Source organism: Phocoena phocoena, chromosome 19 (genome assembly GCF_963924675.1).
Source record: "Phocoena phocoena chromosome 19, mPhoPho1.1, whole genome shotgun sequence".
In the NCBI taxonomy this organism is placed as follows: Eukaryota; Metazoa; Chordata; class Mammalia; order Artiodactyla; family Phocoenidae; genus Phocoena; species Phocoena phocoena.
In genome coordinates, this window is record NC_089237.1 from 52217049 (window position 1) to 52239081 (window position 22033).

Genomic DNA, 22033 nt, shown 5'->3' on the forward strand with positions numbered 1-22033 from the left:
TATGTGCACCCAACATCAGAGCACCTAAGTATATTAAGTAAATATTAACAGACCTGAAAGGAGTAGTAGGAAAGAATACAATAATAGTAGGGGACTTCAGTACCCTACTTTCAACAATGGATCAATCATCCAGACAGAAAATCAGTAAGGAAACATTGGACTTGAGCTATACTTTAAACCAAATAGACCTAACAGTTATATACAGAACATTCCATTCAACAGCAGCAGAATGCAAATTCTTCTCAAGTACCCATAAAACATTCTCCAGGATGTTATGTTACAAAACAAGACTTACCAAATTTTAAAAGACTGATATCATACCAAGTATCATTTCCAACTACAGTGGTATGAAACTAGAAATTACTAACAGAAAGAAAACTGGAATACTCACAAATATGTGGAAATTAAACAGCACACTCCTGAACAATCAGTGGGTCATGATAAAATCAAAAGGGAAATAAAAAATATTGAAACAAATGAAAATGGAAACACAACATGCCAAAAGTGATGGGATGCAGCAAAGGCAGTGGTAAATGCCTACATTTTATAAAAGCTCAAATAAACAGCCTAACTTTACAAACTAAGCCCAAAGTAATCAGAAGGAAGGAGACAACAAAAATCAGAGTAGAGATAAATAAATTAAATAGGAAAGCAATAGAGAAGATCAACAAAACTAAGAGTTGTTTTTTTAAAAAAATAAACAAGACTGCTTAGTTAGACTTACCAAGAAAAAAAAGAGAGAGGACTCAAATAAAATTATAAATGAAAGATGAGACATTACAGTTGATACTACAGAAATACAAAGTCTCATAAGAGACTATGATGAACAAATTGAACAGCCTAGAATTCATAAATAAATTTCTAGAAACATACAACCTACCAAGTCTGAATCAGGAAGAAGTAGAAAATCTGAACAGACCAATAACTAGTAAGGAGGTTTAAGCAGTAATTAAAAACCTCCCAACAAAGAAAAACCTAGGACCAGATGGCTTCATGGGTGAATTCTACCAAACATTTAAGGAAGAATTAATGCCAGTCCTTCTCAAACTCATTTTATGAGGCCAGCATTACCTTAATACCAAATCCAGACAGGGATACTACAAGAAAAGAAAGAAATTGAAGAAAACACAAATAAATGGAAAGATATCCTGTGTTCACGGATCAGAAAAGTTAATATTGTTTCAATATCCATAATACCTAAAGCCATCTATAGATTCAGTGCAATCCCTACCAAAATACCAATGGCATTTTTCACAGACATAGAAAAAAAAATACTAAAATTCTTATGGACCTGCAAAAAACTCCAAATAGCCAAAGCAATCTTGAGAAAGGAGAATGAAGCTGGAGGCATCACAATTCCTGATCTCAAAATGTATTACAAAGGTATAATAATCAAAACAGTATCGTACTGGCATAAAAACAGACACGTGGATGAATGAAACAGAGAGCTCAGAAATAAACACACACCCATATGGTCAACTACTATTTGACAAGGGAGCCAAGAATAATCAATAAGGAAAGGATAGTTTCTTCAATAATAGTGCTGGAAAAGCTGGATATTCACATGCAGAAGAATGAAATTGGACTCCTATCTTTCACTACACACAAAAATTAACTCCAAATGGATTAAAGACTTAAACATAAGACCTGATACCATACAACTCCTAGAAGAAAGCATAGGGGAAAGCTCCTTGACATCAGTCTTGGATTTTTGGAAATTTTTGGATGACTTTTTAGATATGACATTAACAGTATAAACACCAAAGCAAAAATCAACAAGTGGGACTATATCAAACTAAAAAGCCCAGCAAAAGAAACAACAACAAAAATAAAGGGCAACCTACAAAATAGGACAAAATATTTGCAAACCACCCATCTTTAAAGGGGCTAATGTCCAAAATATCCAAGGAACTCATACAACTCAATAGCAATAAACAATCAGATTTTTTAAATGCGCAGAAGACTTGGATAGACATTTCTCCAGAGAAGACATATAGATGGCCAACAGGTATATGAAAAGATGTTCAACATCACTAATCGTCAGGGAAATGCAAATCAAAACCGCAGTGAGATAGCACCCCTCATCTGTCAGAATGGCTACTGTCAAAGAGACAAGAGATAACAAATGGGGAGAATATGGAGAAAAGGCAACCCTGGTGTACTGTTGGTGGAAATTTAAATTGGTACAGCCACTATGGAAAACAGTATTCAAAAAATTAGAAATAAAAGTACTATATGAGGGGTGGGGGAAATGAGATTTTTGTCTAAGGGTACAAACTTTCAATATATGATAAATGTATTCCGGGAATCTAAGGTAGGGCAAGGTGACTATAGTTCTCAATACTTTATCGTATACTTGAAAGTTGTTAGGAGAGTAGAGCTTTAATTTTCTCATCATAACAACAACAATAATAGCAACAAAACGGTAATTGTGTGAGATGAAGGATGTGTTAACTAACCTTATTGTGATAAGTATTTCATGACGTACGTGTATCAGATCATCACATTGTACATCTTAAACTTACATAATATTGTATGTCAATTATATCTCAATAAAGCTGTGGGAAAATTAATTTTTTTAAAAAAGGATACAACTCAGGTTTCCCTGGTGGCACAGTGGTTGAGAGTCCGCCTGCCGAGGCAGGGGACATGGGTTCGTGCCCCGGTCCGGGAAGATCCCACATGCCACGAAGCGGCTGGGCCTGTGCTCCGCAACAGGAGACGCTACAACAGTGAGAGGCCCGCGTACTGCAAAAAAAAAAAAAAAAAGCTACAACTCTTAGAGGAAAACGTAGGAAAGACACTTTGACATAAACCACAGCTAGATCTTTTTTGACCCACCTCCTACAGTAACGGAAATAAAAATAAACAAAGGGGACTTAATTAAACTTACAAGCTTTTGCACAGCAAAGGAAACCATAAACAAGACAAAAAGACAACCCTCAGAATGGGAGAAAATATTTGCTAATGAAACAACAGAAAAAGGACTAATCTCCAAAATATACAAACAGCTCATGGAGCTCAATATCAAAAAAACAATCCAGTTAAAAAATGGGTGGAAGACCTAAATAGACATTTCACCAAGAAAGACATACAGGTGGCCAAGAGGCACATGAAAAGATGCTCAATGTCACTAATTATTAGAGAAATGCAAATCAAAACTGCAATGAGGTATCACCTCATGCCAGTGAGAATGGCAATTATCAAAAAATCTAGAAACAATAAATGCTGGAAAGGGTGAGGTGAAAAGGGAACCCTGCTGCACTGTTGGTGGGAATGTAAATTGATAGAGTCACTATGGAGAACAGTATGGAACTGCCTTAAAAAACTAAAAATAGGGGGCTTCCCCGGTGGCGCAGCGGTTGAGAGTCCACCTGCCGATGCAGGGGACACGGGTTCGTGCCCCGGTCCGGGAAGATCCCACATGCCGCGGAGCGGCTGGGCCTGTGAGCCGTGGCCGCTGAGCCTGCGCGTCCGGAGCCTGTGCCCCACCACGGGAGAGGCCACAGCAGTGAGAGGCCTGCGTACTGCAAAAAATAAATAAAAAAAAAAAAAAAAAAAAAAAAAAAACTAAAAATAGAACTACCATATGACCCATCAATCCCACTACTGGGCATATACCCTGAGAAAACCATAATTCAAAAAGAGTCATGTACCACAATGTTCATTGCAGTACTATTTACAATAGCCAGGACATGGAAGCAACCTAAATGTCCATCGACAGTTGAATGGATAAAGTAGGTGTGGCACATATATACAATGGAATATTACTCAGCCATAAAAAGAAACAAAATCGAGTTATTTGTAGTGAGGTGGATGGACCTAGAGTCTGTCATACAGAGTGAAGTAAGTCAGAAAGAGAGAAACAAATACCATATGCTAACACATATATATGGAATCTAAAAAAAAAAAAAATGGTACTGATGAACCTATTTGCAAGGCAGGAATAAAGAGATAGACATAGAAAATGGACTTGAGGACATGGGGTGGGAGGGTGAAGCTGGGGTGAAGTGAGAATAGCATCGACATACGTACACTACCGAATGTAAAATGGTTGGCTTGTGGGAAGCAGCAGCATAGCACAGGGAGATTGGCTCCGTGCTTTGCGATGACCTGGAGGGGTGGGATAGGGAGGGTGGGAGGGAGGCTCAAGAGAGAGGGGATATGGGCTTCCCTGGTGGCGCAGTGGTTGAGAGTCCGCCTGCCGATGCAGCGGACACGGGTTCGTGCCCCGGTCCGGGAAGATCCCACGTGCCGCAGAGCGGCTGGGCCCGTGAGCCATGGCCGCTGAGCCTGCGCGTCCGGAGCCTGTGCTCCGCAACGGGAGAGGCCAAAACAGTGAGAGGCCCGCGTACCGCAAAAAAAAAAAAAAAAAAAAAAAAAAAAAAAGAGGGAGGGGATATGGAGACGTATGTATGCATGTGGCTGATTCGCTTTGTTTGTTGTGCAACAGAAACTAACACAGTATTGTGAAGTAATTATACTCCAATAAAGATCTATTAAAAAAAAAAAAAAGGATACAGTTTTCTGAGTCAAATGACCTGAGTCTAAATGCTGGCTCTGCCACTTTGTAGCTGTGGGACTTTGGGATAATGACTTAACCTCTCTATGCCTCAGTGGCCTCCTTTGTGAAACGGGGCTGACAATACCTTATTTCATAGCATTGTGGGCATTAGAAGCACTGATCCCGGTAGTAAAGTTCCTAGAACAGGCTGGGCGCATAGTGAATGATCCATAAGTGTTGGCTATTGTTAGGATTTTCTGACCACTCCAACCTGCTATCTGACTTCAGGCCTTCCCCTGGGCTGTTTCCGCCACTGGGAAGGCTCTTCCCCGCTCTCTTCACCTGGCTAACACCTTCTCATCCCTCAGGTTTCAACATGATGTCACCTCCTCCGTGATGCCCCAGTCCCCAGTCCCCTGTCCCACCCCAGCCTTTGTGATATACTCCTTCACGTGGCTCTTGTAATGCTGATCTCAGCTGCAATCACATAGCTGTTTGTGTTATTGTTTACTGAATGCCTATCTTGTCCCCATAGACTGTACATCTTAGGAGAACAGGAACTGTGTCTGCCAGGTTCCCACTGCACCCAGAATGCCTGGCATACAGGAGATGGTCACCGAATGTCTAGTCACTGGATACACCATGAAGGCTTACGGCTGCAGGTGCACGGATGCCGCAGTGAGGAGCCATCTGGACTGTTTTCTGCAGAGCAGAAATACACCGAGTTACAGGCTTCTGACAGTTTCGTTTGATGACGGGAAGGCTCCTGGGCCCTCCAGCTGCCCTTTTAAGACCAGAGAGTCTGGGAGGGAATTCTTGAGGCGTCAAAACCTGTGTCGTAGATGACCAGCTGGCCCCGAGACATCAATCGGCAGGAGTGATGGAATGTGTTCGGAAAGATGCAGCTGCCCTGCTCAGGAGAGATCCAGTCTTGCTTTGCTAAACCAGCTGAATTCCAGGAATACCAGCAGGGGGATTGGGTCATGTCTTACCTGCCTCTTGAGACAAACAAGCTGAAAGCTGGGGTGGGGAGGCGGGGGCTGGTGCCATAGCTGCCTAGAGAAAGGAAGGGCCGGATGCAAGGACCGGAAAATGCCCCATAGCAGGTGGAGGTGGACATAATTAATGGAGCTAGTGAGCAAGCCTGTACATGCCAGTATGTCAAAATCTTGTCCCCAGGAGCCCTGGGCTTGCTGGCCCCATCCCTGAGAAAGCAGAACAAGAATAGCTTGAGATTGACATGCCAAGCAAATGTACAGCAGGAAGTCCTCATAAGCCAGGGGTTTGCTCAGAGGCCCTGGCCCCTGTGGCTAAAATCAGGATTATGTCTCTGCTGATTTACTTCCCAGCTGGGTTTTAGGAAAAGCCTCAAACAGACCACTGGGTTGTGCCCGAGATTGGCAGGCGAGACCAACCTTCCTCCTCAGGCCTCCTCTTCCTGGACAAGGAAGGGAGACACTCAGAGGAAACAGCCGCATCCCACAGCCTCCCTCTCTCTGGAACCCCCTTCGAGTCCCCACTCTGGTCCCAGCCAAGTGTATTTGTGTAGACTAGAGAAAAGCCAATGCCTTTGACAAGTTGAGCCCTAAGCAGATCGAGTGCTAGCTTTGCTGGAAATGCCCAAAGCAATTTTGACCCTGGACCAGTGGTTCTCAGTGGAGATGCTATTGTTCCAATTGGAAATTTGTGGTGAAGTGGTTTTGGCTGTCACAGTGATGGGGGACACTCTCCTGTTTAGTAGTCAGAAGCCAGAGGTGCAGACATCTGCAGTGCACACTGGGGACAATCACAACACAACTTCCCGTACAACTTTTAAATGTCCCACTGGACGTTCATAAAGACGAAAAACCATCTGTGCCCCGAGCCTAATTTTATTTTGTCTGTGAACACAAAGGATTTGTTTTGTTTTGTCTTGATTCACAGTTTTTACACATACTAACATTTCCAGGAAGGCAACTTGACCCACAACTGCTGACCACTTTGGAAAATCACGCTGCCCAGGGCAACGCCACTCTAGGTGTTTGAACCACCAGAGCGATACACCCCTATCAGGTGCCATTTGTTCCCGCGGTCCTCTTGGTAATTCTATTCAGAGCATTTGCCTATTGAAATGCAGTTATTTGACTCTACCTGACTTTCTTTTTCTTTCTTCCTTATATTACCATCAGGGCATGGTATTGACACAGAGGAGAAATTTTGTGTTATTTGTATTGTCTAGAAATTTCATTTCAGGATGATAAGGGGGACTGTTACCAGATGTGTGTAATAAAAAGGAGGAGGATGCTGTGGGGAAACACACATGGGCCTCACCGCCTTGGTTGGATGGCAGCACCTGAGCTGGTACGGATCTAACATTTTACCCAGACCATGCGTTTTATTTGTACACATGCGCTGGTTTCTCTGGATAGGAGAGAATTTTTTTCCAGTGAGTGGCACCGATTAGAGAAATTTGCCGCACTGTAGGTGATATTACTATGTATAGTTCACAGATGGAATCGCAACCACCGCTCTCCTTCCATGGTTTATCAAAGTCCAGAGTTAACCGTGCAAGGGACCCAGGGGGCCACTTTCGTTGTCCGAAGTGGTGCGATTGCGCCACCTAGTGTGACATAGGAAAGTAGCAGGTCTGTGCTTGACCCTGCCGATGGATAATAATACCCCAGTAGTATCATCAGCTGACACTTATGATAGCCTACCACGTGCTATCATTTTACATATATTAACTCATTTAATCCTGCCATAATCCTAATTAAATAGGCACTGTTATCCCCATTGTGCACAGGGGGAAACTGAGGAACAGGGAAGGTAAGTGAATTGACTATGTCGGGTAGATAGTGAGAGGCAGGGCTGGGATTTGAACCCTGGAGGCCTGGCTCTACAGTTGCTACCTTTTTTTTTTTTTTTAATTTATTTTTGGCTGCATTGGGTCTTCGTTGATGCTTGTGGGCTTTCTCTAGCTGCAGTGAGCGGGGGCTACTCTTTGTTGCGGTGCGCAGGCTTCTTTTGTAGTTGTGGCGCACGGGCTTAGTTGCTCCGCAGCATGTGGGATCTTCCAGGACCAGGGCTCGAACCCGTGTCCCCCGCATTGGCAGGCAGCTTCTTAACCACTGCACTACCAGGGAAGCCCTACAGTTGCTACTCTTAATAACTGTGCTATGGGCTTGCAAGTGACTGCTTTCTTGGGAGACCCTAATCGGAGAGCTAGACTACTGAGTCTGCAGGGCTACCTGCAGCCATTTGGAGGATTTCCAAAAGAGAGGAAGAATAGAAAGTTAATACCTATCTTAGGACAGATCCAGAAAAGTCTTACCTTTGTATGGGCCATGGAAATCTTGGTGTGTAAGTGTGAAGAGGGTGCTTCATTCCTTGGGCAGATTGTAGGGCTCTGAATCCCCCAGTTATACTGTAAGCTTCATGAGAACACAGACACGGTAAGTATTTTGTAATAGAACATCTGTATTGAGATACAATTCACATACCATACAATTCATCCATTTAAAGTGCTTTTAGTGTATTCACAGAGCTGTGTAACCATCACCACAATCAATTTTTATCCCCAAAAGAAAGCCCACTCCCATTAGCACTGCCCCCAACCCCCAGCCCCAGGCAATCACAAATCTATTTTCTACCTCTATGGACTTGCCTATTCTAGACATTTCATAGTGAGTGGAACCATATAATATGTCACCTTTGGTGACATTTCTTTCATTTGGCATACTGTCTTCATCCATGTTGTCTCATGTATTAGTACTTCATTCTTTTTATGGCTGAATAATACTGTATTATATGGATATGCCACATTTTATTTGTCCGTTCATTAGTTGATGAACATCTGGATTGTTTCCACTTTGGGGCCACTGTGAGTAATGCTACTATGAATATTTGTGTACAGGTTTCTGTGTGGACGTATGTTTTCATTTCTCTTGAGTATATACCTGGGAGTTGAACTGCTGGATCCTATGGTAACTGTCTGTTTAACCTTTTTAGGAACTGCCAAGACTTTTCCAATGGCTGCACCAATTTTTTCCATTCCCACCAGGGATGCATGAGGGTTCCAGTTTCTCCACATCCTTGCCCACACTTGTCATTATCTGTCTTTTCTTTTATAGCATCCTAGTTGGTGTGAAGTGGTAGCTCACCGTGGTAGGGCCATTGCTTTTTAGACTCCCGGGTCGTTGAAGCTGGATGGGACCACAGCAATCATGTAGCCCAATTCGTTCATTTTACAGGTGACACAGTGAATGTGAAGAGAGAAGGGACTAATCCTAGGGCACAATTAGTAAAGAAGGCAGTAATACAGCCCATATATTTTTTTTCTTTTAAGAAAGTAAACTAAAGCCAGCTGGCCCCCCAAAGATGAAAGGCTCTGAATGATGTTAGTCTCTAAAACCTAGGAGAAATTTCTGCAACTATAAAAATCAGAAGATGATGAATCGGTTTCAGTCGTGTGAGAAATTAATCAAAATAAGCAACGCAGGAATGAGGAAGACGTTTACATAAAATAACGAAGACAGAAAACCTGAGTTAACTACTAATGCAGTTTGAAATCTCAACAAATGTCAAAAAATAATTTTTGAAAGAGAAGACACATGATGTAAACTTTTAATAATGGCCTGAAGCTAGAATCGCAGTTTATGCCTGCAAACGTGTGCCCTGCAGCGGCGGTGAGGTCGGCGGAGGGTCCCCAGGTGCCGGCCGCGCGCGTGAACTCGCCCCCCTGAGCTCGGAGGAGGCACCGGGAGAGAGGGTTACTCTCTGCGCGTCCCGGGCCGACCCCTGCTTCTCGCCTGCTGAAGGTGGAGTTCCTTCAACCTTCCCTCGGGTCCTCTTAAACTTTTGTTTCAGGAGTGTGAATATCACATTTCCCTAGTTTCAAGTGGCGACAGTTCTCTATTTTATCGCTTCAGTCATTTCAGCGGTGACTGGGGGAGGCGTGTCACTCGCCATCTTGGATCAAGGGCGAGAGGACCAGTTTCGCTCGGACTTAAGGCGCGTCCTGGCGTGATGACAGTGGGGACCGAATCGGAAGTCCTCGGACAAGACTTCTCAGTCCTCGCCTCTTCCCTCCCCCACCCTCAGCATCCGGCCAAAGAGAGATTCCTCCATCCACCAAAGCTGGAGTGGGTAGGATGGGTGCCTTCCTCTTCAGCATCCTTGGGTCCCAAATCACACCCATCCTGTTCTCCGCTGGAGCGGGCGCGGCGGGGCGCCGAGTGGGAGCGAGCGGCTGGGCTCTGCCCGGGGCGGGCTGGGGAGCACGGAGCCGGGAGGGCCCGGCCGGCTTGACACCACCTGGCGGAGTCTCGGGGAGGAGTCTTAAAGGCGCGCGCTCTCCGCGCCCAGCGCACTCCAGCTGGAGCCGCCGAGAGCTCGCCTCCCTCTCCCGCCCGGCGCCTCGGGAGGTAAGTGCGGTCCGCCGAGCCGGAGTCGGGGCCCGGTGGGGTGCCCGGGCCTCCGCGCTCAGGAAGCTTCGGCCGGGGCCACGGTGGCCGGGCGGTACCCAAGTTGTTTGAAGGCCTCGGAGGGCAGCTGGAGCGGCGAGCGCCTGGTAGGGGACGGAGGGGCGGCCTCGGGCCGGGGCCGTCTGGGGGCGGCCGTCCCTGGCGATGATGCCGGGGAGTTACCGGCGCGCGGCGCACGTTCCAGCCTCGGCCCCGCGCCCCGCTCACTTGGCGCGCTCCGGCCGCGCCCCGGCGAGCCCAGCCCGCTGGAGCCGCCACCCCCGCTCCGCGCCTTGCCGCACGCCCCGGGCCCCGGCAGCCCGCTCGCCCCGCGGTCGCGCCCGGTCACGCCGGCAGGTCGCGCTCGGCGGCCGGCCAAGCCCTCCCCGGCCCCGCCGCGCCCGCGCCAGCGCCTGCGCCCCGGGCCACCCCGCCCGGCCTCTCGGCGCTGCGCCCCTCGCCTTCCCCAGCTCCAGTCGCTCGCTATTTTCACACCTCCCGGTGCCCCGGCCCCGGCGCCTGATTCAGTGCTTAGTAATTAATTTGGCGTTTCAGAATGGTCAGCGGGCTGGATAATGGGCGCATTCATCCCCCGGGCTAATCTGAACAGAGGTGGGAAGAAAGGCTTTCACAGACAGAAAATGCCATTCGCTGAGCGCTCAAAGGGGCTGTCACTCCCTGAATAAATCGCCGCCGCGCCCGCCGGCTCCTCTGGCCATTTCCATACAGCCCGGCCCGCGCCGCGGACCCGCCGGCCTCGGCCTCGGCTCCCGGGAATCACTCACTCGACTGCCTTCGACGGGAAAGTCGAGCGAGAGCGAGACCCAGGCGGGGCCCTAGGGGAAACGGGGAAGCAGGGGGTTCGGGGTAAGGCCGCAGGGGACAAAGAGCTTGATTAGAAAATCAAATGCTAAACTAGAAGGAGGCGCAGCTAATCCGAGGCGCGCACTTTGGAGCTGAGCTGGGAGAGCGTCCGTCCCAAACCCCGAGGTTCGCAAAAGAGGACCCGCGGCCCAGAGCCGTCCGCGGCTGCCTGAGGTCACACAGCAAGCTTCTGGATCCCAAATTGCAAATGGAATCCAGTGCGCAAGCCGAGATCGTAGAGACAGGGCCCGCTGGTGCAGTCCGGACCCTCACCAGACGTTTGATTTCGGGTTCCCCGCGACAACAGCTCTTCGCCTGCGGGGCTGGGGATGTGACACCGTGCCCTTCCCCGCCTCCAGCTTGCCACTTCTAATGGGACCCTAGGGTCTGCCCCGGAGCATCAGCTGAGCGGGTGACGGCGGCTTTATCCTCTCACCATGAGTCGCCCCGGCGAATGTTGGTCACAAACGTCTGCGCGCTCTGAAAGCTGGAGCCTCCTCCTGGCGGCGCCCCCTTCCCTCCGGCGAAGGAGGATTGTGCGCTGCAGACGCAGCCCTAACCGCGACGACGGCGCCCCGACGGCGCCCCCAGCCCGGCTGCGGAGCCTCGGGGTGGGCAGGGTGGACTTGGCTCTCTCCAGGGTGAAGCTCCTGGCGCTTGATTTTCCTGCGGTGGGGGGCGGGGGCGCTCACCGCGCGTCCAGCTCGCGGGGCCGATTTGGCCCTGGGCCCTTCCGCCCAGTGGGACCTTCCCGTCGGGGGAAGAGAAGGAGCTCTGGCCCTAAGGTCCAGCCTCAGCGGGGTTGAGAGGCTGGAACAACAAGGGAAGTAGCTAGCGCGGGAAGAGACGTTTCTGGAATGGCCAGATGGGTGTCCCAGGGTGTGTCTGGGATCGAATCCCGGCCAGTCACTCACCAACTTCTCAGCAGTCCCTCCTCCCTTCTGAGTCTCAGTTTCCTTGTCTGCAAAGCAAGGACGAAATGAGATCACACTTGGCGCCAAGTGCAGGGCCCTCGGTGGAAGGGTTCCACACACCACTCACAGCCCACCAGCAGCACGCTCCCCGGGCGCCTCCCCAAGTATTCACCAACACCTCTCCTCAGAGTTGAAGGACTCTGTCGATTTTTTCTCGGGCTGCTCCCACCTTTGCTGCTTCTGGGTTCTGGTAGCCAACTCTCCGTGAAACCACTCATTCTAAGAGCTGGAAGGGGCCTTTCAAAGATTCTCAGTCCATTGTACAGATGGGGATACTGAGACCCAAAGTGGCTGGCAGGTGTCATCCAGCTAGTCAGTAAGAGGACTTGAACTGGTGAGGATTTTCATGCAGAGAAGTGAATCTCAAACCCTGAGCATCAGCTCCCCCATCCCCACCCGCAAGCTTCTGTAGGCCTGGGGAGGGGCCCAGAAATCTACATTTTCCACAAGCTTCCCAAAGCCTTTCCACCCTGGTGGGATAGAAACTATATTTAGGGAAATCCAGCCCAAACTGGGCTCTTTCCTCAGCAGCCCCTTCCGTCCCAGGACCGCAGCGCCCGCCGCCCCCCCCCCCCCGCTTTCTGTGGTTCATATTTAATGGGCAGAACAGCCTTTACTGTCTCCCACCCCCCACTGGAGGCCAGTGGTGGGTGGGGTGTACCTCCAGGAGATGCCTCGGGACCCCCTGAATGTGCAGCCTATACGGCATCAGCTGTGGGGGAGCTGAGTACCCCGCCAGACGAGGAATGGTCCAAGTGGGCCGCGGGCTGACTGGGCGTTGGACCCCCAATCCTAGGGGGCTCCTCTAACCAACGCGCTTTCACAGCTGGACCCAACTCTGTGCATGGCAGGCCCCACACAGACAGTACCAATGTGCCCAGGGGCCCCTCTTAGCCAGGCAAACCCGGCCCACGCCAGGGCCAGAGCAGCCCGTCCTGAGCCGTCCGCAGCTGTGCCAGCAATAACCCAGGTGCGAGCCGTAGCCCAGAACAGCCGACACCTGCCCTTCACCAGGCTGGGGCTCAGAGGAGAGAAGGTGTGAAGGGGCACAGGGGGAAGGCCTGGAAGAGTGGAAGAAAGTCGGGGGTGGGGCGGGGGAGAAGCTGTTAGGAACAGAGGGGGGCCGGGAAGGGGACGAGTCCCTACTTATGTAAGCCGTTTGTAGCTGCGGATTGTAAAACTGGTCAGGATTCTCTGGAGTAATTCATAGTGTTTGGACAAGACAAACATTGTTCTGCTTTAAACAAACCTCCAGAAAGGTCAGGCTGGTTCATCCCTGTGCTGCGAGTTGCTGAGACTATCCAGATGATGAGAAAATCAGATCCTAGCCGAGGGGGCCCAGGCAGAAGGCAGCCGTGAGCCCTTTGGATCCAGGGTGAGGGCACCCAGCCCAGGGAGGGTCCTTGGTTCCCGCTGCAGAGGCCTGGCTCCAACTCTGCAGCCAGGAGACGTGGCGTGTGTGTGTGTGTGGTGTGTGTGTCACAGGTTAGGGTATGTTGACGATGCCAGGATCATCTGAGTTCTTGAGCAAGGCCAACGTGACCTGCAGTGTGAATCTTCTTCATGTGGGTGGAGAGTTACTGGGAATCAAAGGCTCACGGAGAGAGAATTCGGTCCTCTGACCTCAGGTCCAGATAGGCTCCTGGACACCAAGAAGTCTCCGCTCCTTCCCCAGGGACGCCCTGTCTGGGCCCCTCAGTGTTCCTTTAGCAAACGTTTCTTGAGTGTCCACTGTGTGCCAAGCTCTGTGCTAGGTGTTGGGCAAATAGTAGTGAGCGAGAAAGATGTTACCCCCAGTCGTGGAGCCTACAGTCTGCCTTTCCCTCCCTCCCCGGTATTCCCCAAGAATAGAATCTTCTCACAATTTCCCTTCTAGCCTCTCCACCACCACCATCGCCTCAACAAGCTCCCTGGCTGAGACCCAGCAGACCAGTTCCCAGGCCAGGCCTGGCAGCGAGCACAGTGTTCTGTAAATGTGAGCTGCCGTCCTAATCGCGATCATGACTGTGGTCGTGACGATGGCTGTGGTTGTGATTATGGCTGTGACTGTGATTATGGTTGGCTGTGATTACGACTGTGGTTGCCGTTATGAGACTCCACTCTTGACCCCAAGCTGAAGTGGATACTTTCTATGGATACTTCTTATTCATGCCTGTTGACTTATTTATGAACAGTATTGACGTGCATTAACACCAAAGTCCAGTCTTTCTGTAGTGCTAGTTGTCACCGTCCTATACATGAGCTTCTGTTGCCCGGGGCAGTTTGTCATCCTCTCAAGAGGGTAGCATCCCTGTCGTAACCATGGTGATGGTAGAGGCACTGGGTTAACTGGTTCCACAGGACTTTATGAAAATTATATTTGTCTAGGGCTTTGGACACTTCAGGGTCTTTTTTTTTTTTGCGGTACGCGGGCCTCCCACTGCCGTGGCCTCTCCCGTTGCGGAGCACAGGCTCCGGACGCACAGGCCCAGCGGCCACGGCCCACGGGCCCAGCCGCTCCGCGGCACACGGGATCCTCCCAGACCGGGGCACGAACCCGTGTCCCCTGCATCGGCAGGCGGACTCCCAACCGCTGCGCCATCAGGGAAGCCCCGGGGAAGCCCCCAGGGTCGCCCCCAGGGTCTTTTGTATATGCTTTGATATCTATGGAAGAGATGGAAGGAAGGATGGAAGGGAGGAAAGGGACAAATAATTTTACCATCCACATTTTTCAGAAGAGGAAGTCAAAGCTCAGAGGGGTGAAATGATTTGCCCACTGTCAGTTCAGGCTGCTATAAACAGAACAACATAGACTGGGTGGCTAGAGCAACAAATGTTCATTTCTCCCAGTTCTGGAGGCTGGGAAGTCCAAGATCAAGGTTCTGGCCGATTTGGTTACTGGTGAGGGCTCTCTTCTTGGTTTGCAGATGGCTGCCTTCTTGCTGTGTCCTGACATGGTGGGGAGACAGGTCATGTTTCTCATGTCTCTTTAAAAAAATTTTTGTAATTAAATTAAATTTTAAGAATTTAGACATAATTGACATGTCACATTATATTAGTTTCGTGTCTCTTTTATAAGGACACTAATCCTATCATGAGAGCTTCATCTTCATGACCTAATTACCTCCCAAAGGCCCCACCTCCAAATGTTATCACATTCGGGATTAGGGCTTCAAATGAATTTGGGGGGAGGGACAGAACCATTCAGTCGCTAGCAACCACTGTCACAGAGGTGTGAAGGTCAGGAAGTGTGTATGCCTGGCGCAAATCCAAGCCTGTACCACCCTACCGCCTACCCAAGCAGCTCCTGGCAAACAGGTCTAGGGACCTGGGATCCCTGGGAGGCCTCATAAGCCAGGTGCTCAGCCAGAGGCAAGGAGGTAGCTCCCTAGGCTAGGTCATGTCCATCCAGCCTTGTGTCTAGTTTCTGGCATCATTCTGGGGGCTAGCATGGTGGTACTCCCTGCCTGATGGTAGCATCGGTGGAGGAGAGGTCACCTCCTTCCCCACCACTCCTACTTTCCTTTAATACCTTATTTTAGTTCAATAATCCATGCGCTTACTCAATCTGTTTGGGATCAATAGTCCATGTCTGTTTTCATCCCGCACCGCCTCTTGGAATTAGTCCCCTAAGTTTTCTCCCTGTGTGACGTGTAGACCAGTAATACCTCATTTTACTGACATTTGGGGAAAACAAGGTGTTCCACATAATTGAGTTTTGCAGATAACAGAAGCTTACTCCTTGAAGCATAGAAACTTTTTTTGGTAATCATTTCCCCCTCCACAATCATGAATTTTTTGTCACTTCCCTGGTGGTCCAGTGGTTAAGACTCTGTGCTTCCGACGCAGGGGCGCCAGTTCCATCCCTGATTGGGGAACTAATATCCCATGTGTGCGGCACAGCCAAAAAACAAACAAAACAAAATCATGATTTTTTTTTTCCACCTAATTTAGCAGAACTGAATTTAGCAGGTGTTCCCTAGGTGTGGTTGAAGGGGTGACCCACAATCCATTCTGAGGAGTCATTCAGAAGACGTCTTTTGGAGTATTGGCTCCTGGGTAATTCACTCAGCCTCCCTGCCTCAGTCTCCTTACTTGTAAACAGGGGAGCACGGATGGATGCTCTCTGAGAGCTGCTCCCATGCTTTCTTAACTCCACTGGGCTCTCAGACAGTAATGCCCTTGGTAAGTTGGGTGGTTGTAAGACCTGCCCTGACCCCTGGGTGGTGGCTGGGATGAATTATACTGTCAGCTGTCACTTCTCAGTGTGTCAGTGTCCCCCAGTCACCCATTCCCCTAGGATCCTGGTCTGTGGCTCTCTGTGACCCTGGAAGAACGGAAGACGCCTGACCTCATGAACACGTCTAAGTGAAGAACTCTGGCTTCACTGCAGACTGAAATCCCCGGATATCATGGCAACTCTTCTCTCAAAGGCCCGGGAGACTATTAACACAACCACAGCCATTCTGAATCGTAAAGGGATGCCGTAACCCTGGCCTCCAGAAGGGGGGGTTATGCTACGTTAATACAGACGGCAAGCACCTGGCAAGCTTATGTTGGAGGCACTGAACTCAGCCTTGTGGGCGGTAAAGAACAGGACGATGTGGTCACACAGCCCATGGGAAGAAGACCCAAAGGAAGACATCAGGGGATTCCCTGGTGGTGCAGTGGTTGAGAGTCCGCCTGCCGATGCAGGGGACACGGGTTCGTGCCCCGGTCCGGGAAGATCCCACATGCCGCGGATTGGCTGGGCCCGTGAGCCATGGCCACTGAGCCTGCACGTCCGGAGCCTGTGCTCCACAATGGGAGAAGCCACAGCCGTAAGAGGCCCGCGTACCGGAAAAAAAAAAAAAAAAAAAAAAAAGAGGATGCCAAAGGAAGACTTCAGGAATGTTTCAAAACCACACTGTTAACGCTCCCTCTTTTTGTTCCTTTCATTTAACCCAAGCTCGCCTTTTAAGATTTGCCAGAGACCCGCTGAATCCTGGCATTCCTAGAATTTAGTGGTGTATTAGTTCCTATGGCCACTGTACCAAATTCCCATGAACTTTGGTGGCTTAAAACAACAGAAATTTATTCTCTCACAGTTCTGGAGGCTGGAAATTTGAAATCAGTATCACTGGATTAAAATCAAGGGCTGTGGTTTCTCCAGAGGCTCTGGAGGAGAATCAGTTCCTTGCTTCTTTCAGCTCCTGGTAGCTGCCAATATTCCTTGGCTTGTGGCCACATCACTCTGATTTCTGCCTCTGTCTTCACGTGGCCTTCCCTCTTCTATCGTTTCGGATCTCCCTTTCCCTCCCTCTTATAAGGACATGTGATGGCATTTAGGGCCCACCCAGACAATCCACCGTGATCTTCCCATCTCAAGATCCTTACCTTAATCACATCTGCAAAGACCCCTTTTTGCCACATAAGGTAACACTCAAATGTTCCAGGAATTAAGACATAGATATCTTGGGGTGGGGGGTGGGGAACATTTTTCAGCCTACTGCAGTTGGTCACATCAATTGTCCATAATTTTGTGCTTTGATTAATTTTAATGAATCTGTAGTGCACTCCTATTCTGTGCCAGGCAGTCTGTTAAACACTGGGGATTCAAAGGGAAAAGACACAGTTCCTGTCTCAAGAAGCTCACGGATTCGTCAGGGAAACAATATGATATTAAGAGCCATAGGAAAAGCCTCCAAGGCCTTGGACGTACCCAGAATTCATCATTAAGAGTTTCAGATTCCTTATCAAAGTCTACAAGGCTCTGCATACTCTGGCCTGTACTGACCTCTCTGACCTTACCTCGCACCACTCCCCATCTCGCTCACCAAGCCCCCACCAAACTGACCTTCTTCCCGTTCCTTACACAAGTCAAGCTCTGCCACAGGACCTTTGCACTTGCTGTTTCCTTTCCCTGGAACGCATGGTCCCCCTGTCCCCCCATCATATCCCCAAAGCTCCCTTCATCACTTAGCTCTACTGGATCCTTCTCAGAGAGCCCCCCCACCCCCAAGAACCTCGTCTAAAATCCACCTCCCCTCCTGGCACTCTGTCGCCTCCTTTGCTTTATTTGTGTCCCTAGCTCTTATCACCACCTCCACAAGCATTTTGAGATGTGATGACCAGAACTTCCCAGAAGATCCTATACCCAAATGCATCCTGGTTCGTATTGCCAGTTCTCTTACTTTTTTGGCCTTAGTAGGACATTGAGGTAAATTTCAAGTGGATCAGGATGGGGCTGGGGTGGGGCCTCTTCTAGGAGGAATTTGTAAATGAAAGGAGCCATTTTTCATTTGTCACAATGACATGTGTGTGGGCGGGGGTGGGGGTGGGGGGTGGGATGTGGCCGAGTGGCATTTAGTGGACAGGAGTCAGGGATGCTGAATGACTATTCTGCCCCAATTGCCAACAGCACCTCTGCGGAGAAACTGTCTTAGGGAAAGAGTTTGTATTTGAGTCCTAAAATGGTATTTTTCAATTGTGCTCGATAACCTTTCACCCTAGAAGAGTATTTCAAATTATTTCTCCCCCAATACATCACCTTCTGCCAAACCTGTCTGTGTCCCACGAACCACTTGCACAACTTCTAGAGATCCTGCAATTCACCGTCTTCCTCCTGATGTCACTCCAGGCCCACCTCTACATTTGCTGGTCTCACTGAGGGGACCCCCTCCTTCAGATTTTGTGTAAATGTTCAGTGAGCCAAGCCCCAACTCTGGGCTCAGAGGTCCCCTACGATTTTCCCCACCCAGAGAATCATCCTTTTATTTGCACCCTTTGTTTCCTTCCTCCAAGGCCAGTCTTCCACCCAGGACAAAGCTTCCCCGGATGGTGACCCATTTTCTTTATTGTAATAGTGTTCAGGGTGGGACCTTGTCAAAAGCTTTGTGCAAATGAAAATAAATTACATCTGCTGGTTCCCCTTATCCACAGGCATTTTTCACCCCTTCAAAGAGCTCTGATAGATTAAAGGATTTGGCGGATTTGGGGTTTGTATGGGTTTCTCTGCCCAACTCTGGGAGGGCCTGAGCGAAGATGCAGATAAACAGCACTGACGCAACGGACAAACCCCCCAGGAAACCTACACACTATACCCGCTTGCTCTTACATGCCGGAACAGTCACATCTCCTGACATTCCTATCAAGGAACCTGGGATCCCTTGAGCGATCTCCATGAGGCTGATCAGGGGAGCTGGGCTCTCAAAGCCCCGAAATGAGAGGAGGCCTCTAAACTCTTCCAGGGTGAGTGATCTGAGGATTATGAGTTAGTAAAAAACCAAAAAAAATCCCAAACACCCTCAACCATCATATATTGAGCATCTACTCTGCCAGCTTCTTTCTTTTTACAGGTGCATCTTTCTAATCACCCTGTCGAGCCTATAAGGTAAGTGTGATGACCCCCATTTCACCGTGAGAAAACTGACGGGTTTCCTCCTCGATGGCTGAAGCAACTTGCTCAGGGTCACACAATTAAGTTGTGAATTGGAATCAAGGTTGGTCGAAGTCAAGTTCTTTCTGTTTCCGAAAGTAACACAATCAATGCAGACTCCATTGAACCTTCTGGGGAGGCCAGGTGCCTGCATAAATTTCCTCTGCTGCTACAATTTCCAGTCTGTGTTGGAAGTCCTGGGACCCACTTCATTTAACGTGTGTTCTCGTGTGTTCTCTTAACTGGACCGGGTGTGCTCAGAAGCACAGTCAAGCCAGGTCACAGCTCATACTTCTGGTAGACCTGGATCCCCTCTCCTGTCTAGAGATGGCTGAGACCCATTTGTGTCAGATAATGTCAGCCAAGCCCGTCTTGCCCACAGGTGCTGACTAAGAGCTCCAAACACTGGAACCAGACCATTTCAGTTCAAATCCCTGCTCTTCTACTCATTAGTGATATGAGCTTCAGCAAATTACTTTCCTGAGTCTCACTTTCGTCCTCTGTAAAATGGAGCTAATAATATCCCTATCTCATAAGGTTCTTACAAGGATTATGAGTTCATGACTGACAGAGTGCTCAGAAGAGGGCTTGGCACACAGCAAGCCTTATATAAATGTTTGACTTCAAAAGTAAAACCCTCAGGGCTTCCCTGGTGGCGCAGTGGTTGAGAGTCCGCGCCTGCTGATGCAGGGGACACGGGTTCGTGCCCCGGTCTGGGAAGATCCCACATGCCGCGGAGCGGCTGGGCCCGTGAGCCATGGCTGCTGAGCCTGCGCATCCGGAGCCTGTGCTCCGCAACGGGAGAGGCCACGACAGTGAGGGGCCCGCATACTGCAAAAAAAAAAAAAAAAAAAAAAAAGTAAAACCCTCAGTCATGCCCAAGGTGAAGGTCCCTCAGGTCATCTCATTTCTCCAAAGTCCGGACTCTCCTCCTATCCTCCTCCCTTGCAAACCATTAGCCTGTGCCATCTGGGCCCCCCCCCCATTATGGGATGTTCCCTCCCCTGCATCCTCACCCTGTTCACTGGTTGTCCCCAATTCCCGCGCCGCCTTCATGCTTACCCCCAAGCCTGGCCCGCCCCTGAGGCCCCACTCACGCTGTTCAGTGGGGCTGTGTTCTTCACCCACGCCACACACACCCAGTGCCCAGGCAGGGGGAACTGTTCTCCTCTTCAATCCCCGTTACTCTTTCCATCTTCATGAAAACGACGGCAACCCCTGCTCCTTTAAGGCCAGAACCACACAGTTGTCCCCCCATCCACATCTCATCCATGCCATCTCCTCCCCATCGAGGTCACTCTTCTCTTTCTTTGAAGAGGTTGATGCCGAAAGCTCGGCCTCTGTGCACTGGTGCCGAATCGAATCTCAGAGACAGAGTTCTGGGTGAAGTAGGAAAGAATAGCTTTATTGCTTTGCCAGGCAAAGCGGGACGTAGCGGGTTCATGCCCTTCAGGAACCGTGTGTCCCAGCCGGGGGAATATGGTGAGGAGTTTTACAGCAATGGTTCAAGGGCGGGGTTGCTGATAAGGATCAGCCTCTGTGCAGGGCCTGTATTCCTTTAATCTGGCCAGAGGTGATCTGATCTCTGAAGAATGCTTCAAGTAGTTAGCATCTTCCATTTGTTGGGGGTTTAGTTCTGCCCAAGAGCGAAGATATTGTTATGTGTATCCCTTGAGGCGAAACCAGGAACCTGTCCCAAGGCTGCACTATTTTTTCTTGACTGCTACCCCTTGTCTCTGCATCCCCTCCCTTCCCTGATTAGCAATTGTTTGAACCTGCCCTTTGGAACTCAGAGGTCATGGAGCCTGAACAGAAAGGCTCTCGTGCCCAGGAGCCCCACAGGGTGCCGCTCAGTTTCAAGATCAGCATCTGGGTCAGCAAGCCTGGATGCTGGTCCTGAGGATCTTTTATCCCCGGTGGGCAGGCCATCTGGTCAATCTCCCCATCTTCAGACACCTCCCCCTCTGCTTCCCAGCGGAAACCCCCCTCTTGCCCTTGGTGGGGCTTGTCATCACCCGCAGCTCAGCTTTGTTCCACCTCTGGAATCCTCGGTGCAGGCATCCAGTTTGGGACCATGGTCTCCTCAGTTATTCCCACCTCATCACTTCTATCTTTCTGACCCTCTAGACCAGCTCTGTCTAACAGAACTTCCTGTGATCATGGGAAATGATCTTTTTTTTTTTAATTAAAAAAATGTTTTTTGTCCACACAGCACATGGGATCTTAGTTCCCTGACCAGGGATTGAACCTGTGCCCCCTGCATTGGAAGCACGGAGTCTTAACATCTGGACCACCAGGGACGTCCCAATGGAAAAGTTCTTTACTGGTGCTGTCTAAGTCAGGGGCAACGGAGGAACTTAGCTTTACATTTTATTGAATTTTAACTCATTCAAGCTGAAATGGAACATGTGACATGTGGTTATTGGCTACTGTCTTGAACAGCATGGGCTCTGGACCCCGGCCTCTCTGTTTCTTCTCCCATCAGTGGCCTGTCTTCACCACCTTATCTCTTGAGCTTTGTCTCCATGGTCCATCATCACATCAGCCACATTGTCCCTCTGTCCCACCTCCTGGAAAAAACCTTCAACTCTGGATTAATCCAACGGTTCTGCTTTCTCCAGGTCTACACAGGGGCCGCTGAGCACTGCTGGGGCATGACTTTGCTGGGTTGCATTCTTTCTTGTAGATGGTCACCAACTGCAATAGGTCTTTGAATTCTGCCCAGCAAGCATTATCCGTTTCTCCATAATGACCCAATCAAGACTTCCTGCCTTTCCAAATCTGCTCCCTCGCTCTCAGCAGGTGGCATTACTTCCTATTCTTTTGTAACAAGAGACGCTTTTGTACCACCTGA

At 49.4% G+C, this 22033-nt stretch overlaps 1 protein-coding gene across 1 annotated transcript in view; it reads left to right on the forward strand.

Annotated features, from left to right (window-relative positions):
* The first annotated feature begins 9854 nt into the window (after nt 1-9854).
* NTN1 (netrin 1) overlaps nt 9855-22033 on the forward strand; it is a 202406-nt gene continuing 190227 nt past the window's right edge. The window contains exon 1 of the mRNA XM_065896717.1: nt 9855-9906. The gene's annotated coding sequence lies outside the window, so the exon portion shown is untranslated. The remainder of the gene's footprint in view (nt 9907-22033) is intronic.